At 35.6% G+C, this 6869-nt stretch overlaps 1 pseudogene; it reads left to right on the plus strand.

Annotated features, from left to right (window-relative positions):
• Nucleotides 1–5937: 5937 nt before the first annotated feature.
• LOC130850282 (olfactory receptor 4C11-like) lies at nt 5938–6869 on the plus strand (annotated as a pseudogene).

The following is a 6869-nucleotide window of genomic DNA, read 5'->3' on the forward strand; positions in this document are numbered from 1 at the left end:
CCTCCTGGGTTCAATTTGAGCAGGTGTGGATCTGAGCAGGGTGTGGATTTGAGCTGGGCATGGAGAGTAAAGCAGCCCTGGGGGCAGGAGACCTTTCTCAGAAGGATTAAGGGTCTGTGCCCCACCCCTGTTGGCCCCTCTGCAGCTGTGCCTGTCTTAGGTTGTTCCTCCCCTGAGGAATCTTACCCGTTTCTGGCTAACCAGCCATCCTCCAGGGCCAAACAGGGTGATTATGAGGAATGCAGTGAGAAAAGGGCTGCACCCCCAGAAAGGGTCAATTTTCTGCCTATGCCCCCATAGTCTCCATGCCCCACACCCTTAGCTCCTCCACTGCTCAAGCAAGACATTCTGCATCCAGTCGCTCAGCCCACATACTTTAACATTTTCAAGGTTTCAGAAAAACTCCTGAATGTCTTCCCACAATAGTATATTATCATGGATTGGAACACTTAATTTTGTTAAGATGTCAATAATACCTAAAACAATGCAGAGTAGATACAACCCCTGTCAAACCCACAAGGACACTTTTTCCAGATATGGAAACACCCTGTAATGAATGTAAAAGAAAACATTCATATTGAATCTAAAGCCAAAATAATGCTGAAAAATAAAATTAGTTGGATGTCTCACACTTCCTAATTTTAAAATTTACTCTAAAGCTACAGTAATCAGAACAGTGTGGTACTGGCATAAAGACATGCATTTAGAGCAACAGAATAGATTATAGAGCCCAGCAATAAACCATCAAATGAATGGTCCAGTGACTTTCTAAAAGTGTGCTAAGGCCATCCAATGGGGAAAGCACAGTTTTTCACCAAATTTAGTTGGCAAAACTAGATGTCTACATGCAAAAGAATGAAGGTGGTCCCTTATCTTACATCATATATACAATATATTCAAATGGATCAAAGACTTTAACATAGGAGCTAAAACCAAGAAACATTTAGAAAATTAGAGAAGAAAAGATTCAGGTTATTAGATTAGGCAATGATTATCTGAATGACACCACCAACAACAACAAAAAAAAGGCACAAGAGAAAATGTGTGTAAATTGGAAAAGATATCACAATTTAAAACTTCTATGAATCAAAGGATACAATCAACAGTGAGAAAATGCCACCCACAGAATGGAAGGAAACAAATCCATACCTATTAAGGAGTTCATATCCAGAACATACCTGGAATTTGTATAACTCAGTAACAATACCCCAAGCTATAAATGGACAGAGAACTTGAAAGGACTTTGTTCCAAATTTGTTCAACCATGTTTCTAACAGTATATTCAGAAAAGTCAAAGTGTTTAAGCAACCAAAGTATCCATCACCACATGAACAGGTCAACAAAATGTGGTGTACAGTGAACAGAACATTATTGAGTGGTAAAAATGAAGAAGTTTATGAGTCATGCCACAACACGATAAAGTGTGTAGACATGTTTAATAAAATGTCATTCCCTTCTCATAAAATGTATATTCTATAACAGATTTATATTTACAGGTAAGTTGTGAAAATAATACAGAGAGTTTCCATATACCCCACATGCAGTTTCCCCTATTATCATCTTATGTTATTATGGAACATTTGTCACAACTAATTAACCACCATTGTTACATTATTTTAACTAAAATCCATACTTTAACTAGATGTATTAGTCTTTACTGATGCCATGTTTCTCCTCCTGAATCTAATGCACACTATATTTACTTGTCAAGTTTTCTTTAGCTCCTCAGATGGTGACAATTTCTCTGACTTTTCTTTACTGAATGACCTTTACCTTGATAGTTTTGAGGAAGACTAGTCAGATATTTTGAATAAAGTCCCCCCATTTGGTTTTGACTGATATTTTACTCACAGACCAAGGTTATAGATAATTGGGAGAAAGAACACAGAGATAAAATACCGTTTTCATTGTATCATATCGGTGGGTCAATACACTCATTGTGACTTATCATTGTTGATGTTAATCTTGATTACCTGAGTGAAGTAGTGTTTGTGACAATTCCCATCTGTAAATTCACTGTTTTGTCTCATTGCATCCTGTGCTTTTTGGAAGGAAGTCACTTAATTGTGTGCACAGCTCACACTTAAGTGGTGGAAAGTTTGAGGATGGAGTATCTACAAAAACTGTTTGGAATTCTTCTGTCTATTCTCAACTATTTATTTAGTTATTTACTCAATTATTTATATCATCACAACTCATGGATACTTATTGTCTACTTTTGAGTTATATCTTAATTCTATGTTATTTATTTTGTTGCTGACTTTTTTCCAAGCTTGGGCACTAGGGGCTCTTTCGTTTGGCTCCTGTGTCCCTTTGGGGTATCTTCATCAGTGTGTGAGTGTGTGAAGGGGAAGGATACTTTAAGGAATGACTTTCACCAGACTTCTATATTTTGCATCATTTGTATTTAAATACAGCTCCATGGATGTCAGAATCTATGTGCTTTCCAGTCAAAATCTTGTGTGAGAGTGGATTTCAGAAAGTGCGGGATGAATCTGGAATCAACTTTGTCTACTATCATGCAGGTGAGAACCTAAGCCTCCTTGTGAGATCCAAGAGTTCCTGGTTACAGATAAACAGAATTTCAGGGTCATTTGTTTTATTCTCCTTTGAGTAAAGGGTGTCTAAAATTTCCTGGGGAATGAAAAGAGGACAAATGAACACGCTAATCTCTGCATGAACTCTTACAAAGCTAATATGATTTCTACTGGGCATTAAAATAGTTTTATATAATACTTGGAGAAAGGGAAGCAGATTAATGTCACTTTGAGTGTCTAATGCATACAGCATATTTGTGGAAGACCAGAAAGTTTAGGACATTTCTAGGTGTCTTCTATATTCTAAAGTCAGATGCTGGAAATAAAGGACTTGTCCTGCAGCTTCTAATGGAAAAGAGCACTGCTTGGTAAGGGCTATTGTAATGGGGGGATGTGAGAGATAAGCAAATAGAAATAAAATCTGCTTGGGAGCTTCAGGATATGTTCCATAGATAATTGGTGATGGATGTAGCAGAATTCAGGCTTCCCTTTTCTTCAATGCCATCTGAGTATAGTGCGGTGAGAAACACTATCAGACTGTATGTATAGGATATTTTCTTAAAGCTTTCATTCATTTAACAGATATTTATCAAGCACTTGCTATTTTCTAGGTGCTCAAATTCAGTAGTTTATGGAAAAAAATTATGATCCTTGTTGCTTCATTCTGATTTGTGTTACTTGTAGGTATGTAATTCTTATGTATGTATAGCTGTATATCTACATAGGTATATAGTTATAAATATATGAGGGTGAGTCAAAAATTATCCAAAACCTGGCTGTAGAATTTATAGAAGTTTTAATGTAACTGGAGTGTGGATAATTTTTACTCACCCTTGTAAATTACATGAGTTATTTATATGCAACTATCAACTATCTCCCTAATTATATCTATCTTGCTCTCAACCTACCAATCAATCTATATGTATAAATACACAGATATATAGATAAGGATAAATATTTATATATTATTCTTCATAGTTACAAAATGCAAATCATTTTAACTTGATTGTTGAAGAGCTTTAACCAGTGTATATTTGAGAAACATCCAAGAAAACTCTGAACCTTTCATTAAAGCAGAGTATGATTAAAAAGCACCAAGTTCTATAACAACAACTATACATGACTCGGCATCTTACTCAAGCTCTTAAGTTTTGTGTTCTCCCCAAAACATCACTGTCTTTCCTGCCTACATCAGAAGAGAGTTGCTTGAGGACACAGGGTGGGGGAGGTGGGGGTTGCAAATGGGAAGCTGGGACAAAGTGAGATGGTAGCATTGACATATATACACTACCAAATGTAAAATAGATAGCTTGTGGGAAGGTCCTGCATAACATAGGGAGATAAACTTGATGATTGGTCATGACTTAGAGGGCCAGGGTGGGGAGGGCAGGAGGCAGTCATAGGAGGGAGGGGATATAGGGATATATATATAAATACAGCTGATTCACTTTGGTGTACCTCAAAAATTGGCATGACTGTGTAAAGCAATTATATTCCAATAAAAAGCTTTAAAAAATAAATAAGTAAAAAATAAAATGGTTAAAAAAAAAAGAAGAAGACAGTTGCTACAGGTCAGGGATAAGCCAATGTGAATAATAATCCATCAGCTAAAATGAGGTTTTGAAAAACTTTATTTTTTTAATGCAACACCTGACAGTGATGTATCTCAAATTTTACCAAAGAACACATCTTAAAAAAAAGTGATGGCTCATGTATCTGATGCCAAGAAAACAGTTTTCTCACACACAGAATACAAATTCATGTTCTTGCTGATATTCTTCTAAATGTAATTTATTTCTATAGGAGAGTATATGTGTGTGCCACATGTATTATCCTGTTTTTAATTAAGACTTACTATCCTAGCATATTATTCTGTCCTCTTATGTTTCACTTGAAAATATGCTTTAGATATACTTTATACTTAGATACCACTGCATATATATCTGTGTTGTTTTCATGACTGGCTCTATCAATGGATGGTATCAATATAAGTACCATCCCTTAATCATTAAACTCCCTTCAGATGTGTTTTGTCTTTTTTCATCATTTTCTGCCATAGAAAGTGTTGCAATGATAGTGTTGTCCTTGTGAGTGAGAATATCTGTAGGATATGGAATTACTAGATCCACGTCTGAATACAGTTGTAATGTTATAGATGTTGAAAATTACGACTTAAGAGATTGTGCCCACTTAGATTCCTACAAAAGTGAATGGGATCGACAATTACTCAAAACTTGTCAGCCCTCTATGTCAACAGACTTGCACCACAAAGAAAACTTTATTAAATTGAATTATCTAAGTGGACATTAAATTTCAATGGATTTACCAGTCAATACAATTAAGCATTTTTTCATAGCCATACTTATATTTAAGAAGGAGAAGAGTCTCTTTTAAAATTTATTCTTTTGTGTGTTATTTATTTTACTGTGTTTTTAAGGTTAAAATTGAAATCAATTCATACTTGAAAATTATTCTTTTGTCCAGCCATATAAGTTTTAAATATACTTTACTAGTTTGTTTCTTGTAATTTGTTATTGACCATGCTACTGTTTGGATAACATAAGGACACATAAAACAATTTGTCTAGTATTTGGTATAGAGCTGGATATGAATAAAATATAATCATCTTTTTATTTCTATCTTCTCTTACTGGAGGTGAGAGTACAGGATATTCAATATATATCAACGTATCACAAAAATGCTATTGAAAGGTTTCAGGTATGACTTGGAGCTTCCTGAGCTCATTTTCCAAATTCCTGATGCTTAATCTTAAATCTGAAACTTGAAAGAATGTTCTGATTTATTGAAAATGTTCTCTTTCTAGTTTTCCTTCAGTTTAGATTCAGTGAGACTTTGTGTTTTAAGAAAACATATGGAAAGCCTTACAAAAATAAAGAATAAATGGAAAACATGTTATAATTTAAAGATTATATATTTTAATTATGGGAACTGAATTTAAAGCTGTAAACAACTAGAAAGGTTTGAGAAGTCAAGTAAAAAGAAGTAAGTTTAATCAAAGCAATAGATTAAAATAAGCCCCTTGATGGACTGGACCAGCTGACTGTGCATTCATTGCTGAAAGTTTATATTTATTGTTTCTTTCTCTCCACCTTATGTTCTATCTTGTGTTTGTATTTATTATGTCTGAAGAAAATTTACTTTTTTATTATTTTCCTATTTCTTGCATCATTAGTTTCAACTGCAATAGAGGAAATAGATTATTATAAATTCTATTTTATTCAGGTAAAAGTAGTACACAGCAGATAAATAATTATCTAATGGAAAGTGTCAGCTTCATATTTATTTGGCCTCCAACCCTAGAATTCATATCATAAGTATTTTTTCTTTTCTCCTTTGCAGATTTTTTCTAATCTGTGCTTTCCCCTCATCAAGTGCAACAATGCAGCAAAATAACAGTGTCAATGAATTCATCCTGTTAGGATTGACACAGGATCCTGAGAGGCAGAAAGTGGTGTTTGCAGTGTTCTTCATTTTCTATGTGGGAATTGTGGTGGGGAATTCACTCATTATTGTGACCATCAAGTCCAGCCAGATACTTGGGAGCCCCATGTACTTCTTCCTATTTTATTTGTCCTTGGCTGATATCTGCTTTTCAACTTCCATGGCCCCCAGAGTAATGGTGGATGCCCTGTCTGCAAAGAAAAGCATATCTTACAATGAGTGCATGACACAAGTCTTTGCACTGCATTTTTTGGCTCCATGGAGATCTTTGTCCTGGTGCTCATGGCCATTGATCGCTATGTGGCCATCTGCCAGCCTTTGCATTACCCAACTATCATGAACCAGCAATTCTGCATCAACCTGATTGTTCTTGCCTGGATAGGGTCTTTCATACATTCTATGGCTCAGATTATCCTGGCCTTGAGAATGCCCTTCTGTGGATCCAATTTGATTGATCACTATTGTTGTGACATGCAGCCCTTGTTGAAACTTGCCTGCATGGATATTCATGTGATGAACCTGTTGGTGGTGTTTAATAGTGGGGCCCTTTGCACAATCAGTTTTATAATTTTGATGATCTCATACTTTGTTATCCTGCATTCACTGCGGAACCACAGTGCAGAAGGGAGGAAAAAAGCTCTCTCCACTTGCACTTCCCACATCATTGTGGTTGTCTTATTTTTGGGTCCATGTATATTTTTATATACCCGCCCCCCAACCACTTTCCCTATGGACAAGATGATAGCAGTATTTTATACTATTGGAACACCCTTCCTCAATCCACTCATCTACACACTGAGGAATGCAGAAGTGAAAAATGCCATGAGAAAGTTATGGCATGTCAGAATTACTTCAGAGAACAAAAGATGA

This window comes from Hippopotamus amphibius, chromosome 3, assembly GCF_030028045.1.
Source record: "Hippopotamus amphibius kiboko isolate mHipAmp2 chromosome 3, mHipAmp2.hap2, whole genome shotgun sequence".
Lineage (NCBI taxonomy): Eukaryota > Metazoa > Chordata > Mammalia > Artiodactyla > Hippopotamidae > Hippopotamus > Hippopotamus amphibius.